Here is a 23,456-nt window from a genome sequence, read left to right on the forward strand (position 1 = left end):
TTTGCTCTGCAAAAGTTAGCAGCAAGTTAAAAATTTGAACAGCTTGCTGTTCCATTATATTCTCTATGTTTTCTTAATAGTAAGCTAAAAATTTAAACAGCTTGTTGTTCCATCATCGTCTCTGTGTTTTTACAGTGTGCTAAGTGTGAATAATATGGGAGGAAGATCAATTCGCAGTGAGCCTCCGGTGTTAATGGTCTCTGATGTTGCATGAGAAATCTTAGCAAGGGTAGGATGGATAGCCTACCTTAACCACCTACAGCAATCTAACGAGATGGTGGCAATCAAGTTTCTGCAGAATTTGCACGGAAATCATTCCATGGTGAGAGGGAGACAGATAGCAGTCACAGATGACATAATTGTTGAATTTTCGGGATTGCCAACTGTTGGACCTATGTGGACTCTAAAAAAGGTGAGACTGCGAGATGCCATAACCATCTTCCAGGATGAAGGGCAGAACCTTACTGTCAAAGGGAAAGGAGTCATGTCGGCAACCCTAGGAGAGCCTTGGGTAGAATTGGAGAGAATTATCCAAAGCTACATCACTTGCGATGGCAGAAAAGACATGTTAATACCACGCCATCTCAAACTATTAGCCGTGTTAAAGAAAAAATGTGTTGTGAATTTGCCTGCATTCTTAAATTTTTTATTACATGATGTTGCCGAAGCATGAGAAAATCTCGCCATGTAGAATCAGTAGTAAGCCATCATGGTTTAATCCGGTTGATAGTTTGTTACAGTCTTACCCAACAACAGAGTAGTTGCAAAGAATTGATTTTCTCGATAGATGGGGGACTGGCCTTGCCAACCCCAAAACGAAAACATATTGCTATCACATCAAGTAGACCTCCGAAACGAAGACAACCTATTAGATTGGCAAGGAGCAGAGGAATGCTAGGAAATTCCCAGGGAAACATTAGCCAGCCAATGGAAATACATGATTCAGAAGATGAGAAACCCCCACAACTTGAAGGGGGAGAAGTTGAAGAAGAATTAGAGGAAAATGAAGAAGGAGAACCAGAAGAGTAAATTGAGCAATCTAGTCAGGAATAAGGGGAGGAAACAAAGCAAGGCACCGAAAATCCACTGCAAAACCCTCTGCAAGAAGATGAATTGGCCCAAATTTTGGCCAATATGGGCGAATATGTCCAACCTCACAGCCCACTCAACCCCGATACCAGAGAAAGGCCGCAGGAACACTTTTCCCATGATAAGAGTGCATCTGAGGAGATGTGTGATGAAGAGGAGGAAGAAGAAAAATCTCAGGGACACTCTATTCCTAGTTAGAATACACCCGAAGAATTGCATGATGAAGAAGAGGAAAAAGAAGAAGCTTCCCAGGAAACAACATAACAAATTAGGGTTTCTACCTCTGGAAAACCTTATCAACAGAACACTGAAGAAGTGTCCCAAGAAGGAAACATGGAAATTGGCCAAGGCGAGGGTATAATCCCCAAAGTACAAAGCTCAGGACCAAGAAAAGAAATGGTTGTTCCTTCTAAGGAAACAAGGGAAATTAAAAAGTTGCAAAAGGAACAAAAGAGACTGTTAAATATAATTAAGCAACTTCGACAACAAATAAGGGTTCTAAAACTGGGGAAAAGCTCAAAAAGAACCTCTAGAGCAAAGCATGCAGCCGCCAAGGAAAAACCCTGTAGAATGAGGAACAAAAGAACTCAAACCGAACCCATTGCTATTCAGGATCGTAAGGAACAACATGTGGTTGTTACAAATATAGAAGCACAAATGGACAACACACCAATCTATGATAAGGAAGTACAGACAGAGGCATCGACAGTTCGTGAGAAGGAAACACAGACCATAAAAACTAGATGTCACAATAAGGAGATCCAAGTGGATCTCCAGCCCAAAATTGTCATGATGGATAATGACCCGAGGATAATAACTCTGTAAAAGGATTTGGAACAAGCCCAACAAACAATAGAAAAACTCACAGAGGAAATTGTTCCTCAAGAAAAATATCATAAGTTACAATAGTTTCTAAAGAACATCAATGCATCAGAAATCTAGGCCTTTGATGGATGGCAAAGGGCAGAGGAAAAAGTCAAAAAGGTAACCCATAGACTAGATACAGTTATAAATCAAATGGATACCTTATGTTCTATGTATACTGATGTTCTAGTGTGTAGGGCACCCACCAGAAACTATGTTTTGTTTTCAGTGGAAAGATATTTACAATTGAAAACTAAGGCTGTCAAGGCAGGAGTGCCTATAGAGGTAAAAACCATTGATGATTTCATAAACTATTGTAAGCATTACGGGGTGAAAGTTTAGCGATTGTTATGTGAATTTTATTTGCACAATCTCGTGTTAGATGGAGAAACAGAATAGAATCCTAGCCCTTTTGTGGGTGATGTCCAAATTTAGGCATTTATTTATTTTGGTGTTAATTATATAAAGTGGCTTAAAGCCTACAATGTCTTCCAGAGACAGGAGAATGGGTTAGATCTGTGGGTAAGGGGTGAACCTAGAAACCCATTGCAATTATGGAATAAACATAGAAGCTTAATGAGAACTCAGCGTGTGATCCAGACATTGGGACCTATTCATACAACAGTCATTCGGTAAGGGGTAGAATACTTATTAGCTATCAAAGACTTTGCCATAGCATCAGCCAAATTCTGATACCAGACTTCTAATCAGAATATCCAAATCAGAGAACCATTCAATTATGAGAATTTTAAGCTAGCTACTGACCGCTTGGTTATCTATGGTGACCTCATCTTGAGAGAAGGCCCGTCTTGGTTAGGTTGTAGGTTCTAAAGTCCAATCATTTGGTATCCTGTACTAGGGTATAGAGCCTTATATGAATTTCCTAAAGGTCAGATAGGGCATATTTTTGAAATCTTAGCTAGGAATCATGGTTGTAGACCACCGACTGAGAATCCTTCTCTAGCCTATTCCCTAACTGCCTTGCATGTGAATTACAATGTTTTCATGAGGGCTTGAAAAAGGGTAAGCATGGGGGTGTGTTGAGCATTAGAAAAGGTATGTAATTTCCACTTATTTCGTTAACTTTTCCTTTAATTCATAATTTCTTTACATTATGAGATGAGCATATGATGAAGGATTATGATAAAGTTAAAGAGATTTGTGAGTAATGTAAAATGACTAAATATTACTTTTTTCTATGCAGAAAATGAAGAAAATGGAAGATCGTCATTTCAGAGGAAAAGACAAGGCAAAATCAACTGTTGTCCCTTTGACAGGGAACCGCATCCAGACGAGGCAATCCAGATCGAAGCGCATGAGCCAGGAAAAGGAAGAAGAAACACCATATCACTGCAAGAGGATGAAGATATAACTAAAGGATAATGATATGGCGAATCCCTCAGGATCCTTTGATCCTAAGGGATCACTACCTTAAGAATATCTGTATCTTTGGTATTTCCGCCTGGCCACTATAAAAAGGGGCAGCGCTGCTAGCCAGGGGGGCGGATTATTGTTGTTTTATATAATTTGTTGTTACAAACTGAACTTTGATCATCGACTCTCTTTAAATAACGATTACTGTAACTCTGTTTTCATGATTAATACATGAAATTTGTTGTTGTTCCGTTCTTTGATTCTGGAGTAACCGTAGCAGTGCGTCCCTAGAGGCTAAGGGCCTGACCCTAGTGGATCACTTGCTTTTGTACCATAATTTTCCGATTACAATTCATTTGTGGTTTGATTTCTTTTACTTGCTTCATTCAATAATCTGCCATTCCTTGACATTTCATTTACTGGCTCTGTTATATTTAACTCGTACTTGAATAGTAAGGTTATCATTCGCAACTGAAATGTTATGTTGTTCATTCTGAAATCATATCGCATTGTTGTCCCTTTACAGATTGACATTACTGTATAACATTGCTGTTCCTTTACAGATTAACATTACTGTTCAATTACAGAGTAACATTGCTGTTCATTTACAGATTGGTATTGTTGTTCATTTAGCCATGGTTTACCTATAATTGTGATTGTCGTTCATTTAGATTATTGTTCCATTACAACCGCAATTGTTGTTCCCTTATAACAGTGGTTAATACTTATTACATTGAATGAAGATTACTGGCTCCATTATTCACTGTGTTTGCATTTGATTTAGTTCGCTGTTCAATCTTTCGTAGACTTACTTAAGTTTGTTGTTCCATTCTTGGTTTGCTGTTCAATTCAATTACTAGTTAAAGATTGATGCTCAATTCTTTTAGATTACGATTGTTGCTTAATTTATTCCTATAAGTTAAAGCTTTGTTGTTCGATCTTTTCAATAGATTATTTGTTGTTCCATTTTCTGTTAATTGAATTATCATTTCAAGTAATTGCTTTGGTGTGAACAGAATGATCTGCAACTGTAGCAAACATTGGCTATTGCTGTCCAGTTCCGATATTGAAGATCTTCTCTTTGATTGCTTTTCATTTTCATCAGTTTACAAAGGAAAGAGTTATCATTACTACATCCTTGTCTGATGATTGTTGTAGCTTCTTAAGTGAATGATTTAGTTATAAAGCATTTCAATTTCTTGCCATTACACTTAGAGTTTGTTTCCAACATTTATTTACTTTTGTAAACCCACTATACTACTAGCATTACTCTTGATAGGTGACTACCTTAGACTGAGTACACTCTGGAGATAACAAATCGTACCTAGATTGATAATTAATGTAAGGTAAATAGAGGTTAGAAAGACCCTTTTTACTGCTTAACAGCTGTGACAACCGATTTTTGGGATGCAGGATTGCATGTTGCCCTCATACTTAGCCATTTTTTTGGTTTTCTGAAATTTCCAAAGGAGATCTTCAACAAGCCCTAACTTCTGATCCAGGAGTCCTTTTTTGGACTCCTATATACCATTGGAAAGAATTTTCTGAGCACTAGGTAATGGAGAGGGTCTGATTGAGCTCTAAGATCCTCTGTGGCCTAAGAAAGTGGCTCCAAACTTCACTTCTCTTGAGCAACCTTGACCAATTGAAACCCACAATGCAGTGAGTGACAACACATAACATTCATAAGAATCCAAATTAGAGTTCTCTTGGCCTCCTGTGTGCCGTCTACAACCACCATAACTTTTATTACCATGGGCAGACAGTCTTCAATCAAATAAGTCTTAATCTCCTCTATCATACTGTCATCATAATGCAACAGTAGATTCGCAGAAGCTAAAGCTCAAAAACACGCTTACTTTCCATTACTCTTCTTCAATACTATTGCACATAAGGAAACCCTTAATGCCCATGCAACAACGAATCCACTTAGTCTTAACTATTCTCACAACTTGAACTCACATGTATTTCTGAAGGATGTAACTCACAATCAAAATTGCACACTCATCGCACCAGTGTCGGGTCAGCCACAATGGCTATGGATTGTTTGATAGTGCTCTAAAATGTATGCAACTATGTGATCCGGCCAACAAATCCATCTAAGAAGGGAAAGATTTCAGATTAACAATGTGTTCTCTAGCGTGAGATATCAAATGCTTTAGTATCTAGGCGATCGATTCTTTTGATTAGCGTCGTAGTCAAAACAGTTACTAACGCCAAACAGGTGGACTCCACCAAATAATGTGACACGAGCAACAATCTCAGTGGCCTGCTGTCTGTCACTCCACTTAATGGTTTACTGTTATTGGAAGTAATGCTTCCATTACTTCCAAGTTTTAGTGACTTGTCTTTGTGAGTCTCTAGGTGTCGTTCTAGAAATAATTATTTCCCTATGTGTGTGAGTTGTCTATGAGTCATAGATCCACCTTCTTCAGATTTTATCATCTAGAAGTCAGTGATCTAATTCGTATATATGTAACTATTTTATGTTATCAACAAATATAGTGTTTTGTGTGTTGTGTGAACAATCGTTCTCTCCTTCTCTCTATTTTTTCTAACATGGTATCAAAGCTAGATCTAGCTTGATTCCCTCACAGTAAAGCCAAGAAGATATGAGAGAGACTTGATTGTTATTGTTTTGTACATAGATAGATTAATATAAGTGTGTGATAGTTGATTTCTATTGTGAGCTTTATTTTTCCTTGTTTATCTCTATTTGTGAGTGTGGTTTTCTAGATCTAGATTTTATCTTGAGCAAGAGTTCTGCTCCATTTTCTTTAGGAGATATACAACTCTAGGTATCTACAAAGTGTTGCCTATCATTACATGTGGAACAGGGAGTGGCATAAAATATGATGTGCATCCTATTTTGAAAGGAAGGGGGTCGCGACATTGTCACGATTGTGGATCATGGATCCGTGTGAAGAGGCAAAGGAACTTTGGGATTCGATGTACACAATTCCACTAAGCCTCACAATGGGACTGTTTAGTATGTTGGAGCATTGACAACAATTAATTTGATACATTGGAAGCATTTGACAGGGTTTCCTTATTGCCATAGCAATGAAAATCCCTTCATCCGTGAATCTCCCTTTACTTGCGAATGTCATCCATGGCAAGTTGCAAAGGATTGCTCATGATATTTGAAATCCATGTAGGACATAGCAGTGATTGGGCAAGCAATTACACAAAATTGAAGAGAAGTTTATCTCAGAAACTACATGCTTTCAAAACCACAAAAAATATGTTAAACATTGAGGAGTTGGTTTGCCAAATTGATAGCACATTGTGTGAGCTTGTTTGGAGCAGCGTTTCACCACAGTTGTAGCTATTGTTGTATGGTGTGCATTTGTGGCAACTTGTAAAGAACACGATATTTAGAGTAGTGAAAACATGATTAGAATCCTCTCTTGGCAACTTTTTATGGTGTTTCTTTTATTCATATGTCAAAGAAATTGTGGCAGTGTAGATTCAACATTCAAATCATTTCCTTATTCTGAGAAGATTATGTTTTACATGGATCATAGTGGAATGGAGTGTGGGGCTGAATTGTTCTTTGTGTATTAGCCGAGCAAGTATTTCTAAAGCTTCATTATTGGGTTATTTGGGCTATTTCTGTGGAGAAATCTCATTTAGATTTTAAGATATGTTTTCATGATGGTGGCCTAGTGATATTATTTTAAAAAATTTAGTGTTGTTTTGAGGGATAGTTACATTTTATTTGCAAGAGTCATGTGATTTAGAACCACAAAGAAAAACCCAATTATTCAATAGACTAATGTGACTTGTCGTGCTTTAGGAGCATTGGTCATAGGTAGTTCTTAATAAAGTCATGCTGGTGTGACCCATCGTGCTCCAGGAGTGTCAGTACAGGTTATTTTATAAGGTCAAGTTGTAGAATTGTCTGCTGAAGACATTCTGTACCCAGAATGCTATCTTAGATAACTTATGAAGGCTGTGGAGGGTCATGGATTCAAAATACGGTGGTAGTTCCATAGGATGGTTTAGTATCGAGACTGACCCGTTGCGCTCCAGGAGGTTGAGAAGCATCAATTCTTCAAAGCACGTCAACGATGGTCTGAAGCAGTTATGTATTAAATGGATCAAGTGGGAAGCTCAAAAGTGTGGTGGAGAAAAGCGTGAAAACCAGGAGATTTCAAAGTGGATATGAGTGCTATTGATGACCATACTAGACAAATTTACGAGAGATTTATTAATTTTTGTAATGTCTACTTTCCAGTTTTTTCATGTAAGAATTAAGGGAGGGCATTAGAAGTAATGCTTCCATGACTTCCAAGTTGTAGTGAGTTGTCTTTGTGAGTCTCTAGGTGTGATTCTAGAAATAATTATTTCCCTATGTGTGTGAGTTTTCTATGAGTCATAGATCCACTTTATTAGGATTTTATCATCTAGAAGTCGCTGATCTAATTCTTATATATGTAACTGTTTTATGTGATAAACAAAGATAATGTGTTGTGTGTTGAGTGAACTATATTTCTCTCGCTCTCTCTATTTTTTATAACAGTTGCTAGCTTATATAAGCTCAAATGGGATGCCTCACGATATTGAGCCTCTATAGGGGATCGCTCTACACAAAATTACATACACAATAGAGAATACATCATTGGTTTTGCTCAATCGCTCAATGATCTCTCATGCAACAACAAAAATAATGGATCACGTAGAAAATTCAACTCCAGCTCGGCTCCCGTTAGACATAAGAGAGCGTATAAGTACAACAGGTTTATTTTATGGACAACAAAGTCAAACACACTATACAAAGCATAACCACAATACACTTTGAAAACAATACGTATACTTTTCATTTTCCTTAGCTTGGAGGGGATACGTGCTCTGATATTAAGTTAATATTTTTACAAGGCCCTTAAAGTTTTATATTCACATTGATTAAAATATAATATAAATATAAGAAATTATGTTTCGAGATAGCTAATTTATTTTGGACATACAATTTATTGTTTGAATGAATATCTCAACGAGATTCCAATCTAGGAAGCTAACTATTCAGGAGAGAATCTCTCAACCAACTAGAACTCGACAAACTTGTAAACACTAGGAGCATACTCACAACTAATAGGAGTAGGAATTATATTTTGAAATAAAATCAACAATAAATAAGTGAAAAACTCTTTACTATCTCACATTTAAATAGATATTAACAATACCCTTTGAGAAAACTCACTCACTTCTATATAGGTGATTCCACTGTTATTTTTTCTACAATCAATTAAAGAGAAGTATACTTGTTTCCTATCCTAGAGTGATACAAATAAACTCTATTTTAGCTTTCTTACTATTGTAAAAATCCCTATAACTCTAGTTTGATTCTCCAAGCTCAAAATCTCTATTTATATTAAAAGGTATCTAAAAGCAACAATCCAACTTAATATACATAAAAACATTTCACAAGATTTAAAATTTTGTCCTCTAAATTAAACTATTTTCATATCTCTTTAGTGTTACAAGTAAATCTTATCTTTCACCACACTCTCTAATGATACAATTAGATCTTGTCTTTCACCACACCCTCTAATGATACAAGTAAACTCTATCTTAGCTTGTTTACCACTATAAAAATCACTATAACTCTAGTTTTATTTTCCATTCTAATCTCTATTTTCTTTAAAAAAATTTCTAAAAGCAAGAGTCCAACTTAATGTACATAAAAACCTTGCAAAATTTTTAAGACTTCATCCATAAGATGTTTCATATTCTCCTTAATCTCCCTTAGCTAACATTAGTCTTGTATACATGAGATTTAATCTAATTTAATTTATATAATGATGTCTCAACAACAAGTGCCATTGCAGTGGCAATGTTCTGTCACTGAGAAATAATTTTCTGTTACAGTTGTCCTATCAATGTTGGCTTATGTGTGGACATAAATATTACACATAAATATGAAATATCAAAATAAAAAAATACCTTCGATAATAACAATACAATTTTGTTCCAAACAAATTGCACAATAACTTACCATACACTATCATTGGCATTCTATTCTTCTTTACTTGCCTTCGCTATCATTCCACTCATGTTTATGCATAAGATAGAGAGAATGCTAGCTACGAGGATCGGTCATAGTGAAAAAGATATATAGCTTCGAGGGCTGGTGCTTGTGATGAGAGGGGCATGTTATTCCATCTTCGAGCAACTAGCCGCCTAGAGTTTTCCCCTACGTTATGTAGTATTCAATAGAGTTTTTCCCCACCTTATATAATATTCAATATGATATTGAGCGGTTAGGGCTGTTTGGAACTATAAAAGATGCATGATCCTTTCTCATTCCTTTTTCAAGTTCAAATATTTATATAAGGAAATCAAATAATAATATATATATATATATATATATATATATATATATATATATATATATATATATATATATATATATTTTTGGATATGCATAAGTGCAAGGATATAGATTTTCATGCATATTATATGTTTTTAATAATAATCTAAATGCTCTATCAATTATCATAATTAATTTTTTTTTAGGTTTACAGTGGCTCTTTTAGGTTATCACATGAAAATCATTATCAATAGAAGTGTTTTCAAGTAGGTCAAATATGTTTAACAGAAAACTAATAAAACCTAAATGTGTTATTGAAACATCTTCAATGTAGAAACTTTATAGTAACTAACAAAGATTACCTTATTTCAAAAATATAGTTAGTCCTAGCTAACGTACTTTAACCTACCTGGACTATGATTGTGGTGGAGCTATTAGATATGTAATTGAAACATTATGAGAACGCTCTAGACCCATTTCATACTAAGTATACTTGGGGTTATTCAGTGGGATTGAGTCGGCTTGGACCCAATGAGGAGGGGAAATGTTGGGTCCCTATAATACTAGTGATTACCGCATTACTATTGTAGTTATACCCCTTATTTATATTGTTGTGCCCCTATTACCCCCATATTGTTATTTCTGTGCCCCATAGAATCCCTCTATTGTTATTTTTGTGGCTTTATATTATTATTGTTAGGTCGGCTGGATTATATTGTGACTCCTTAGACTCCTATATATAGAAAGGAGGTTTTGTCATTTGTATCATCCAAGAATTGTTCATTTATGTAATGTAAAGGAGGTTTCCCCCTCGAAGAGGCTGAATTCTAAGGCGTTGATCTATCTTTTCTATCTTTTCTTGAGCTGGTTTCATAACATTTGGTATCAGAGCTTTGGATTCTAGGGTTTCGTTGCTCCAAACAGGTCATCGTGGCATTTTTTCTATAACTTTTTTCGGTGACTTTTCAGAAGTCGCAAAAAAACCCATTTGAGAAGAAATCGCTCTGAACCTTGGGTCCAAATTTCAGAGCTTTTCGCGCGATATTTGCGGAGATATGATCTGAGGAAGTTGGTCTTTTTGCAGACTCCTGAATTACATTCAAAACATGTGACCTGGGGAAAATCGTCATAACTTTCTCTCTGGGGATCGGATTGAAATTTCGTAAGAAGGTACAGAAAGAGGATGGACTGTAGTTACTTTTGTCTGTGTTTCATATTCAAAGGTTGAAACAGTGACCTGTGGTACGTCGTACAAGTTTGCTCTACTGAACCAGTATAAAAGCAAGTCACTGTGGGAGATTTCACATAACGCTTCCTTGGAGAATCCAATTTGGCTCAGAATTGTGGCATTGGAAAGAGGACACAGAAGGCTACTACAGGTAGAAATTTCAGAACTGGATGATCCGAAATTACAGAGATACATCAGATTCAATATCAGGCTTCTATAAAGTGAAAAAAGGTGTGTAGTTTTTTTTTAATTTTTGTGTAAGCTTGGTTTAACGGAATTCAAAGGGCATAGTAAAGCATTATTATCGGTAACTGATGCCCCAAGGAAAGAAAATGCAAACACCTAGTAAGGAACCTGAAAGCTCTAGCATGAATCATGAAGAAGAGGAAGAAATTCTACATGATATATCAAAATTACAAGAACAAGTGCAACAAATGTCACGCTCACAAAAGCTAACAGAGGCTAAGATAAGTGGCGTGGAATCTAAGATAAATGGCGTGGAATCTAAGATAAATGGCGTGGAATCTAAGATAAAGGGCATGGAAGGTAAGATGGATGATTTGAAGATAGATTTGAAGACAGACATGGAAGAATTGAAGAAGTTGCTACAAGAAAGGGTCACTAATGGTGAAAAGGTAGTAAAGGAAACTCATGATGAGGAAAAAAGAAATGTTAATCATGATTCCATAGACACTAATGTTGGATTGAATAATCACCATATTCCAAAAATCGATATGAGGAAGTTTGATGGCAAGGATCCCGCCACACGGATATTACAGATGGAGCAATTCTTCGATCTCAATAATGTGCAAAACGCAACAAAAGGTACATATGGCAACTGCATATTTGGAACCAAATCAGTTTGTATGGTATCAATGGCTATGCTCTCGTAAACAATTTATCACTTGGGCAATTTTTATGGAATAATTGATAGCACATTATGAAGCTACAAAAATCAACACTTTTTTTAGCCAATTGATAAGTCTCAAACAAAAGGGTTCAGTAATGGAGCACATTGAGGAGTTCGAAAAATTGAACATAAGGGTAAAAAATATTCCAGAGGAGCATAGGATTGTTGTGTTCATAGGGTCTTTAAAGGATAGTATCCAACATGACGTTTGCCTTTGGGAACCTAATTCATTAGAGAAGGCATTCAGGTTAGCAAGAAAAATGGAAAGCAATAATATGGCAACCAGGAAGCATGCAACTCACAACTATAAAGATGGAAGTGTTGTTGCCCCTAGTCTTCCACAACCTATAAGGTTGACACCACAACAATTGGAAGAAAAAAGAGCAAAAGGGCTTTGTTACAGTTGTGATAGCAAATACACTAAAGGTTATAAGTGTGCTGAGAAGAAATTATTCTACATAGATTGTGAAGAGGAAGAAGAAAAGGAGCAAGAAAGGTCGAAAGAAGAAGACATACTCTAGGAACAAAGCCTAGATGAAGAACAAATAAATCCAACCATATCTTGTAATGCATTGGCTGGAATTACCACTCCTCAAACCATCAAGATAGAAGGACAAATCAAGAAGAAAAAGGTAATAGTGTTGATTGATTCAGGAAGCACCCACAATTTTATTCATTGTAGGGTAGCAAAAGAATTGAATTGCTTCCTATATCCAGCACCAGAGTGTCAAGTGATGATTGAAAATGGAGGAACAATAAATTTCTCTGGAAAGTGCCATAATATCAAGCTATCCATGGGAGAATATGTATTGACTAGCCCAATGCTTTCCATTCCAATGGGAGGTGCTGATGTTGTACTAGGAGTCTAATGGCTACAATCCTTGGGTACAATAGCTTTTAATTTTCAAGAACTTTTCATCAAATTTTCTATGGAAGGAAAGGAAGTTGAATTAAGGGGTATTTCAGGGAAACCAAGAAAGATAATCAGCTCTAATGGCATGACAAAGCTTCTAAAAAAGGAGCAAAGAGGTGTAATTGCACAATTATGTTCGCTAGATGTTTCCACATTGGAATCATCTATTTCTCCAGATCTCCAAAAAGTCCTGGACAATCATTCCAAGGTATTTGAGACTCCAAAAGGTCTCCCACCTATGCGTGATCATGATCATGCTATTCATCTGATTCCAAGAAGTGTTCCTCCAAACATCAGGCCGTACAGATATCCCTATGCCCAAAAGAGTGAAATTGAACGTATGGTTGTAGAAATGCTAGAGGTGGGTATAATTCAACCAAGTCAAAATTCTTTCTCAGCTCCAGTAGTATTGGTGCATAAGAAGGATGGATCATGGCGCATGTGTCCAGATTATAGGGAGCTCAACAAGCTCACTATTAAAGATAAGTTCCCCATTCCTGTTATTGATGAATTACTGGATGAATTGCATGGATCAATTTACTTCACCAAGTTGGATCTTCATTCGGGATATCATCAAATCAGAATGAAGATTGAAGACATTCCGAAAATGGTATTTAGAACTCATGAGGGTCATTATGAATTTTTGGTCATGCCTTTTGGCCTTACCAATGCACCTTCAACATTTCAAGGTTTGATGAATTCAATTTTCAAACCATTCCTTAGAAAATTTTTGTTAGTATTTTTTGATGATATACTAATCTACAGCAAGTCTTGGAAGGATCATGTTGAACATGTTGATAGGGTGCTACAACTATTGGAGGAGAAACAATTATATGCAAAAAGATCCAAATGTTTCTTTGGAGTCCAAGAGGTGGAATATTTGGGTCATATTGTATCTCATGAAGGAGTTATGGTAGACCCTAGTAAAATTAAAGCCATTAAGGAATGGAAAATCCCCACATCCATAAAGCATCTGCGAGGATTTCTTGGGTTGACAGGGTATTATCGCAAGTTTGTTATATTTTTATCAAACATGAAATCTACTTACAGGTAGAGGTATTTCATGGCAATGAGATGCATTTGTTGTACCATTGGTATTCATTTTCATTGGTTTGTACACATTCTCATTTTTAACTATATCTATTATACTTTATTTATATTCCTAAGCATGATTAGGATGAGAGAGGCCCATAGAATATCCAAAATATACTAGACGAAAGTCTCCAAAGAAAAATATATAATGAAATGAAAGGCATGGAGATATGAAGCTAGAAATAGAGAAGTGACCTTTTAGCATTTTTCAACATTGACTTTTCACTGGTGATTTCCATGACACAACAACAACTACATGAGAAGAGAGCAATTAAACATATCTTTGAGGCATTAGTTAACATACCCTTGCCCTATCAATATGTGATGTAAGTTCAAGACCAATTCCTACCTTATGTGCAAATGCATCAATAAATTTACTTCAAATTAGCTCCAATATCACCATTTTTGGACCTACAATATTTGGTTTGAATAACAAACTATGAGCAATATAAAGTTTCATATTTCAACTTACTTGTATGAAATTGACCTTATAGTTGAACATCAAATTGTGTCAATTTCATTAGCAATTTCCATGTGATTTTATTTAAACTCTACTGCAATATAGAAATTAGTTGACTAGATTCATGTTCACACTTGGTTTTAGTAGAGACTTCAATGGTAAGTATTATCTAACTATATCAAGACATTTCATTTAAACATTTATTTTATCCAAAACATGGCTATAGTCCTATTCCTTTGTGCTTCACTTCACATTGACATGTGCTTCTATAAATTAGCTATCCTGGCGAAAGGAATAATTCTTGACTCTATTAATGAGACAATTTTGAAATCCAATGAGTGAGGAAACATATATTTTCTAAGAGTGGTTTTAATGTTATTGACCATAATAGGTTGGCATAGGGAATCAATCTCAATGAACTATCTTGATTACACAATTGTTAATATTCAAAGAGTAATACATTTTGAATGAACAATATCAAGCCTATTTGAGGTAAACACTATCTACTATGTAGAACTTTATCCCCAACCTTGATGTGATAGGAAGGTTTTACCTTTTGTTGTGGTGGATTTTCTTTACTTAATGATAGGTTATGGAATTTTTTGATATTTTTACTTTACACAAAGAATATTTTTGTATTTAACACAACTAATATATAACCTAAATTCACTCTTATTTTGTTTAAACATAATTTAACTTTCAAACTGCAAGTTATAATTCGTAAAAAATACTACAGTAATCTATTTCTTAGTGACTACATAATGCATGAAAAGCCATAGTTTACATCTATGGAAGCAAGAGCCATACATAGAAGTTGTTGATTTCAAGATTTCAATTTCTTGACAATATTAAGAGTGACTTTTCCAAGTATCCTATTTTAGTGAACATAGTGATGTGAGTATTTTGAGTCATTTCATCCCTTCTTTACTGGCGAACAATATATGGATCTATCTGTCCATCAATGGGTGGGGGTAGTATATGCCACTAGTTTGATATTGTACTTGGCTAAATCTAACGAGTGGTATATACTGCCCTTGCAAATTAATGGATGTATAGCTCCATATATATTGGTTTCCTTCTTTCCTAGATGATGCTCCCTGCTTTCCTTGTCAAAGGTAAACTTTGTTGTTGTCTCCTTCCGAACAACATTCCTAGAAAAGTCCTCAATTTGTTTGATGTGTGTTAACAAGTTTCCCTGTATTTTTTATAACTGTATTTATCATACATTATGAAATAATTAATATAGAAATGAAAATGATATTGGAAGGGGTGTTGGCATATATTTGTAACCTAATGGGTCCTTTATCTGTAATGTATGTTGAAGTTGATGAGGTAGTGAAGTACATGAGGTTTTAATGTAATGAGGAGTATAAGGTTATGACATAATCTATTAGTTTACATGAGTAAGATTCATTAACTTATACTACCACTGCTAGTGTCAAATTATTTTAGATGACATTAATGCTCTCTCTTTTAGCAATGGAATAGTATGATGGTAAACAATGAAAAAACTGTTCAAACTTTCATTAACACTCGAAGCATCAAAACACTTGCATTGAACTTTGATTAGTATTAAGAAAATTTCCCGTATGTTATAATAATTTTTACATTATTTTTTATCAAATTTAGATACTTAAAGTTAACCTAAAATTTATAAGTCAATGAAATACATTGGGAGAGTTAAGTCTACAATGAGTCTCCAAATCTCTTCTCCAATGAAATTTCAAAAAACATATATTTTTTATGTTTTACATACTAGGCATTGAGAAAAATATATCTAATCAAGCAACTAATATTGGTTAAAAGGGAAATTAATTGCTATAGTCTCGATACAACTTTTGATAGAGATAAATAATAAAGGATAGATTGATGTGTGTAACATGCCCCTATGTTTTACTCATTTTCCTTAATTACCAATTGTATCATTAAATTATATATATATATATATATATATATATATATATATATATATATATATAATTTTCTTCTGGTTTAACCCACAAGCATTTGAATTTTTGATCTCACAGTTTCTAAATTAATTTAACATGGTGATCATAAATTAAATTACCGCACAGGCTATTTTTATTTTCATTATTATATTTATGGAAACTTATATATATATATATATAGTTTAAGAAAATTGTTCCTTCAAATTATATATGTTAAAAAAGATTATTCTAAATATTTTTATTTTTTTAATTACATAAAATATTCAAAATTTTAAATATTTAAAAAATATATATTATAAAATATTTTACTATTAATATTTTCAATATTTTTACATCTTAAAATAACTATAATTTTTTAAAATTAACCCTAATTACATCATTCCTTTTACTTACATATAAATAAATATTTTATAATGTTATATAACTTTATAAATGCAATATATGTGAATGTGTTAGTTGAAAACATAGCGTATTATATAAAACTTTTATATATCTTATTTTACATTTTTAAATATTGATCTGAAATTAGTTATTGCATCGACAATTATGGGTGAATGCAACCTAATGATGATCTATTTTGTTTTATTAAATATAATAAATTATACATTTGTATGTATGAGGAAATTGCAAAATAAAACTATATTTTAAATAAGGGGAGTTGTCAAGTAGCAAGTTCTTGTCAATGAGATTCTATCCTGTCTTATGAGAAACAATAGTATGAACAATGGTCGATTAGAGGCTCTATGTCAATGAAAAATTATTCAATCACATTGATAGTTTATATAGATGAATATAGCTAAAATTCAACCTGAAGAATAAAAAACATCCAACTATTATACATTTCACAATAATATAATTGTTCAAAACAATACCTACCCTTTATATTTGGTTCTATACTTTTAAATTGTTATAGGTATAGATTACTCTTGATCTTACATTACGAATTTCAAAAAGTGGATGAAATCATTTAGTTTAGATGTAGAGTTAAGATCCTCGTATTTTCACTTCAAACAACTTCTGGTCCTTATCTTTGTCAACAAAATTGAATAACCTGCCCTGACATAGGTGCACATCACTATATTTAACCCATTTACAAAGTGTTAGTTTTTTGACTCTACTTGGATGCAAAATCGTTTGACAACTTAAACATATAAAGTGGATTCCCTAAGTTCGCACTTTACATATATTGGGAGAGATTTATCATTGGATTGGACTTTGTTGATAGGATGTGAAAGTCCTTAGTCAAGATTATCTAAATAATAATGAACATAAAATTATAAGGTTGTTTTGGGTTAAAAAAATCTTCAAATTTACACTATTCCATGGAGTTTTGGCATTATTTCAACCATTGTGGATATATTATAGGCGATAGAATGATAATTTTAGCTTGTATCATTATTGCAACAACTTGATCTATAATAAGGCGTTATTTGCAAGATTTATGGTGGGGAATCTAGGGAAGGATGTTACTTAGTATCAATTAGCAGTAAAGTTATTTCTTTATTTCAACTGAAACATTTACCTTTATCATCAAATTATTAATTAGGCATTCATGAAAAGCAAAGAACAAAACTAACACTCTCAATTGAAGCACGTAGAAAAATAAAAAGGAAAAAAGAAATAAAAAATAAACAAGAAATCATCACCCACCCTGTAAGGACATTCTCATCTAGAGATCTGTCTGCATTAAGGAGGCCACCTCATTTTTCATGAGAAAATTGAGATAATATTTTGATAGAGATAAATTCTTGATATCGTTCTTTTTCCATGGTTATCCTTCTCTTCTCGAGCTAGGGAGAGATTACATGCAAATATTGTTGTGATTGCATGGAAATGAACAAATTTGAAGCTACTCTTATTCATGATTTAAATCACTGAAAGGTGGACATAAAATGCACTCTAGGGGAATATGCACCTAGTAGCTACAATAGCCTAGTAGACCAATTATGGCCAATATACAGTGTCTTACTTTGAATGGAATAGTCACGAGGTATCCAAATAACTTAGGGATTTGAACCACAATAAATGGTAATACACTAATAATCATGATCCATATGGAATTTTTGGTTTGATAATCCATATATATTAAGAAAATGTTTTTTCCTTACCAAGCACTAGGCTCCTTTTGTATCAAGATGTACATAAAAATTATATAGAAAATTCATAACACATAAATGATTAGTTAATTGTTATTCTATGAGAACTACATTGGAAAAATAATCCTCATCCCAACTAATGGGAGCTAGTTTCCACAACCATATCTAGCGAGTGTCACATCCAGACAGTTCTGTAACAAATACCATACTAGGTCTAGTCTCGAATTTCACTGGCTCACCAACTCAAGAATTCCAATGATCACATAGGGTCCAATACAGGATTCCTCTTGGCAGTGTCCTAACTATCCCTTCGATAGTGTCTTGTCTATTGTTGGGTTGTGTTATATTCTTTCCACGACTAGCCCACATAGTTAACTTGGGGGTTAGAGGGGGGGCGGAGCACCCCCTTCATTATGCCAATTGTGTAGCGGGGGGGGTCACATGGGGTTTGAGGTGTACCCGTAACCCCAATTTATAGGGTCTAGGGCAGCGCCCCAGAAAATTTGGTTTTAGACCCTATGTTAGGTTGGGCGGACCTACCTATGGTTTTGTGCATGATTTTCGCACATGTTTTTTGGACGCGATGGTTTTCGATCCATGGTATTGGACGCGATGGTTTTTGGTCCATGGTATTGGATGCTTCGGCATGTATAAATATGTATTATAACATTGAAAGGAAATAATGAAAAATCAAGCTGGAAGTCCCGATTTTGGGATCTAGGGGAAAATCTTTGTGTAGATGTGTTTTATGTGTTATGCTCTCACATTGTTTATTTTATGTGTTTTATAATTCATATGCAGGTAATTTCTGTACGCGGTTAAAACCTACATTTGGTACCAGAGCAGTTTTTCCTTCAATGGGACGCCTTTGTTGCTGAGGGGTTTTTCTCAGACCTATGGTAGACCTTGTTCAGTGGGAGATCTGCGAGATCAATACTAGTGGTGAAAGAAGATGGTGAGGAGTGGAAAGATAGAGATCGAGAAATTTAATGGTTAGAGTTTTGAGTTGTGGAAACTTAAGATGGAGGATCTGTTGGTGGATAAAAATCAATGGATCGCAGTAGATCCAGGTACTAAACCAATGGGAGTGTCCGATGAAGAATGGAAGAAGTTGGATCAGAAGGCAAAGAGCACAATACGATTGTGTGTCTTAGATTTAGTATTGCTGATTGTATCAAGGGAAGCTACGACGAAGGCTTTGTGGGACAAGTTAGGGACTTTGTACCAATCTAAGTCTCTGGTGAATAGATTGTTCCTACAGAAAAAGCTATATAACCTGAGGATGAAAGATGGAGACTCGATGACAAAGCATCTGAATGAATTTAATACTGTGGTAAGTTAGTTAGCATTTGTTGATATTAAAATTTCAGATGAAGATAAGTGCATTAGTTTGTTTTGTTCTCTACCAGATTCATGGGATAGTCTGGTTATTGCAATAGGTAGCAATGCAACTACCTTGCAGTTTGATGAAATAGTCTCAGCCTTGCTGACGGAGGAGATGAGATGGAAAAATATGGATAACCAGAATGGTGATGCCTTGTCTGTACGAGGAAGGTCCCAAAACAGAAAAAAAATAATTCATCAAGTGGGAGATCTAAATCTAGAGGGAGATCTAAATCTCTAGGAAAACTTGTAAAGGTGGTGTGCTGGAAATGCGGAAAGGAAGGGCACTACAAAATGGACTGTAAATCTAAAGCTCCTGATAAAGGAAATGGATCTGATGATGCTCCTTCTGCAGAGGCAAAAACCACCTCAGATGAAGGTGGGGATGTGTACTTGGCTTCTTCAAGTACACATGTAGATCATGAGGCATGGTTAATTGACTCAGGTGCATCCTTTCACTTCACTCCCCATAGAGAGTGGTTCTGCGAGTATGAGAAATACGATGGTGGTGATGTCTTCTTAGGGGATGATAGGAAGGCTAGAATCATTGGTTGCAGAAAAGTAAAGTTGAAGCTGCAAGGTGGAAGGGTTAGAACACTTCCGGGTGTTCTGCATATTCCTGTGTTGGCCAGAAATCTGATTTCTGTAAGACAGTTGGATGATGTTGGTGTAAAAACAGTGTTCGAGAAGGATACCTGCAAGATGGTTCGGGGAGCATTTGTATTGATGCGGGGAGTTCGGATTGGAACTCTTTACAAGCTGCAAGGTAGCACAGTTGTTGATGGGTGCAACAGTTCTGTGGTTCCTGAAAGTGGAGCAGAAAATCTAGTGGTATCTGGAGAGAAGACCATGTTGTGGCATCAAAGGCTTGGACATATTCGAGAGAAGGGCCTTCGAATACTTCATGGTAAAGGTATGGTAGAAGGTATGAGTAATAGCTCTCTGGATTTTGATTTTTGTGAAAATTGTGTATATGGGAAGCAGAATTGGGTGAGTTTCCCCTCTGCTAGTAAGAGGGCAAAACAGATACTAGAACTTGTACATAGTGATGTGTTTGGACCTGTGATGGTTCCATCACTAGGTAATTCTGTGTACTATGTGTCATTTATAGATGACTTCTCAAGGAATACATGGATATATTTCCTTAAGAAAAAATCTAAAGCCTTTGACAGGTTTAAAGAATTTAAGGCTCTCGTGGAAAATAGACAGAGAAGAAGATAACGGTGCTGAGGACAGATAATGGTGGAGAATTTTGCTACAAGGAATTTGAAGAATTCTATAAGAAGTGTGGTATATCACAGCAGAAGACTACTCCATATACACCTCAGAAAAATGGAGTTGCAGAAAGAATGAACAAGACGTTGATGGAAAGGGCAAGAAGCATGCTCAGTGGTGCCAGGTTAAGACATGAATTCTGGGCAGAGGCGGTGGATACTGCATGTTACGTGGTCAATAGGTCACCTTCATAAGCATTGGAGGATAAGACTCCACAAGAGGTATGAACTAGTAAGAAACCCTCTCTTTCACATCTAAGGGTATTTGGATGTGATGCATATGTACATGTTCTAAAGGAGAAACGAACCAAGTTAGATAGTAAATCTGAAAAGTGCATCTTTATTGGGTATAAGGATGGTTTAAAAGGTTATAAGCTTTGGAACCCAGTATCAAGGAAGGTTGTGTACAACAGATATGTGGTGTTTAGAGAGGTAAAAGATGTTATTAAACATGAAGTCCAACCAAAGGAACCTGAGAAGATAGAGTTTGAGCTAAAGGAGGAAGAATCAGACTCTACAGCAGAGGAGGAATTAGAAGATGAAGAGCCAAAAACTCCGGGTGTGAGAAGATTAGTTCGAGAAAGAAGGTAGCCAGAAAGGTATAGTCCACCTACTTTCTGTTCAAATTTTGCTTTGTCTGTTACTGATGATGATCCCAGAACTGTGAAGGAGGCAGTAGATTCAGAGGATGGAAAACTCTGGAAAGAGGCCATGGTTGATGAAATGGCATCTTTGCACAAAAATGAGGTTTGGGATCTCGTGGAGTTGCCGCCTAGAAGGAAACCCATTGGCAGCAAATGGGTGTTCAAGAAGAAGACAAATGCAGAAGGAAAGTTTGAGAAATACAAAGCTCGGTTGGTAGCAAAAGGTTATTCCTAGGGGCAGGGAATTGATTTTGGTGACATTTTTTCTCCTGTTTCCAAGGTAAATTCTATTAGATTACTTTTATCCGTTTCTACTTCTTTTGATTTTGAGGTAGAACAAATGGATGTGAAAATAGCATTTCTTCATGGGGATCTGGAAGAGGAAATCTACATGAAGCAACTTGAAGGCTTTGTGGTGAAGGGTAAGAAAGAACTGGTATGTAAGTTAAAGAATTCTTTGTATGGGTTAAATCAGTAACCAAGGATGTGGTATCAAAAATTTGATACATTTATACGGGGACTTGGCTTCACCAGAAGCAAAGCAAATCACTGTGTGTATTTTAAATTAATTGGTGACCATGTTATTTATCTGGTCTTGTATGTGGATGATATGTTGCTGGTTGGAAATGACAAAGAAATTATCCAGGATTTGAAGACCCAATTGTCCTCCAAATTCGACATGAAAGACCTTAGTGTGGCAAACTACATTTTGGGAATGGAAATTAAAAGAGACCGGGAAAAGAGGAAGCTCTGGTTAAACCAAAGGAAGTATGTCGAAACAATATTGCAGAGGTTTAATATGCAGGATAGTAAACCCGTGAAGGTTCCTATTCCTGTAGGTGTGAGGTTATCTATTGAACAATGTCCCAAGACACAAGAAGAGGAAGAGGACATTACCTGTGTTCCATATGCAAGTGTAGTCGGAAGCATGATGTATGCAATGGTCTGTAGTAGACCAGAAATTGCACATGCAGTGGGAGTATTGAGTAGTTTTATGTCAAAACTAGGGAAGGAGCACTGGACAGCAGTGAAGCAGGTTTTCAGGTATTTGCGTGGCACTAGTGATTATGGTTTGTGCTACCAAGGAAGACCAGAATTGGATAGAGTGTTGGATATTCGTGACTTTGTTGACGCAGACTGGGCTAGAGATCTGGATCAGAGAAGATCTACAAGTGGGTATGTGTTAACCTATTTGGAGGTGCAGTCAGTTGGATGAGTAAGAAACAATTTGTAGTGGCACTATCAACTACAGAGGCAGAATACATGGCAGCCACTCATGCAAGCAAGGAAGCAGTTTGGTTGCAGAGATTGTGTTTAAGTATGGGGTTAGTATAGGAAACTATAAGGATAGATTGTGACAGCCAAAGTGCAATTTTCTTGGCAAAGAACCCTGCATATCATTCAAAGACAAAGCACATTGACGTTCAGTATCACTTTGTGAGGGATATGATAGAAGACAAAAAGGCATTGCTGGTAAAGGTCGACACTTTGAAGAATACTACAGATGCATTAACAAAATCTGTGAGCTCTGAGAAGTTCTCTTGGTGTAGAGAAACAATGGGCGTTTTAGTGCTAAAAAAATGACTAAGCTCTCTTGTGGCCCCCTGTGGAAAGAAAACAACAAGTGGGAGAATTTTGGGTTGTGTTATATTCCTTCCACGACTAGCCCACGTAGTTAACCGGGGGGTTAGAGGGGGTTGGAGCACCCCCTTCGTTGCGCCGATTGTGTAGTGGGGGGGGGGGGGGGGTTCATAGGGGGTTTGAGGTGTACCCGTAACCCCACTTTATGGGGTTCGGGGCAACGCCCCAGAAAATTTTGGTTTTAGACCCTTTGGTTGGACCCATATATGCTTTTGTGCATGATTTT

The sequence above is a fragment of the Pinus tabuliformis genome, chromosome 1_2, assembly GCF_031772625.1.
Source record: "Pinus tabuliformis cultivar Carrire ecotype Pingquan chromosome 1_2, CPIR1, whole genome shotgun sequence".
NCBI classification, from domain to species: domain Eukaryota; kingdom Viridiplantae; phylum Streptophyta; class Pinopsida; order Pinales; family Pinaceae; genus Pinus; species Pinus tabuliformis.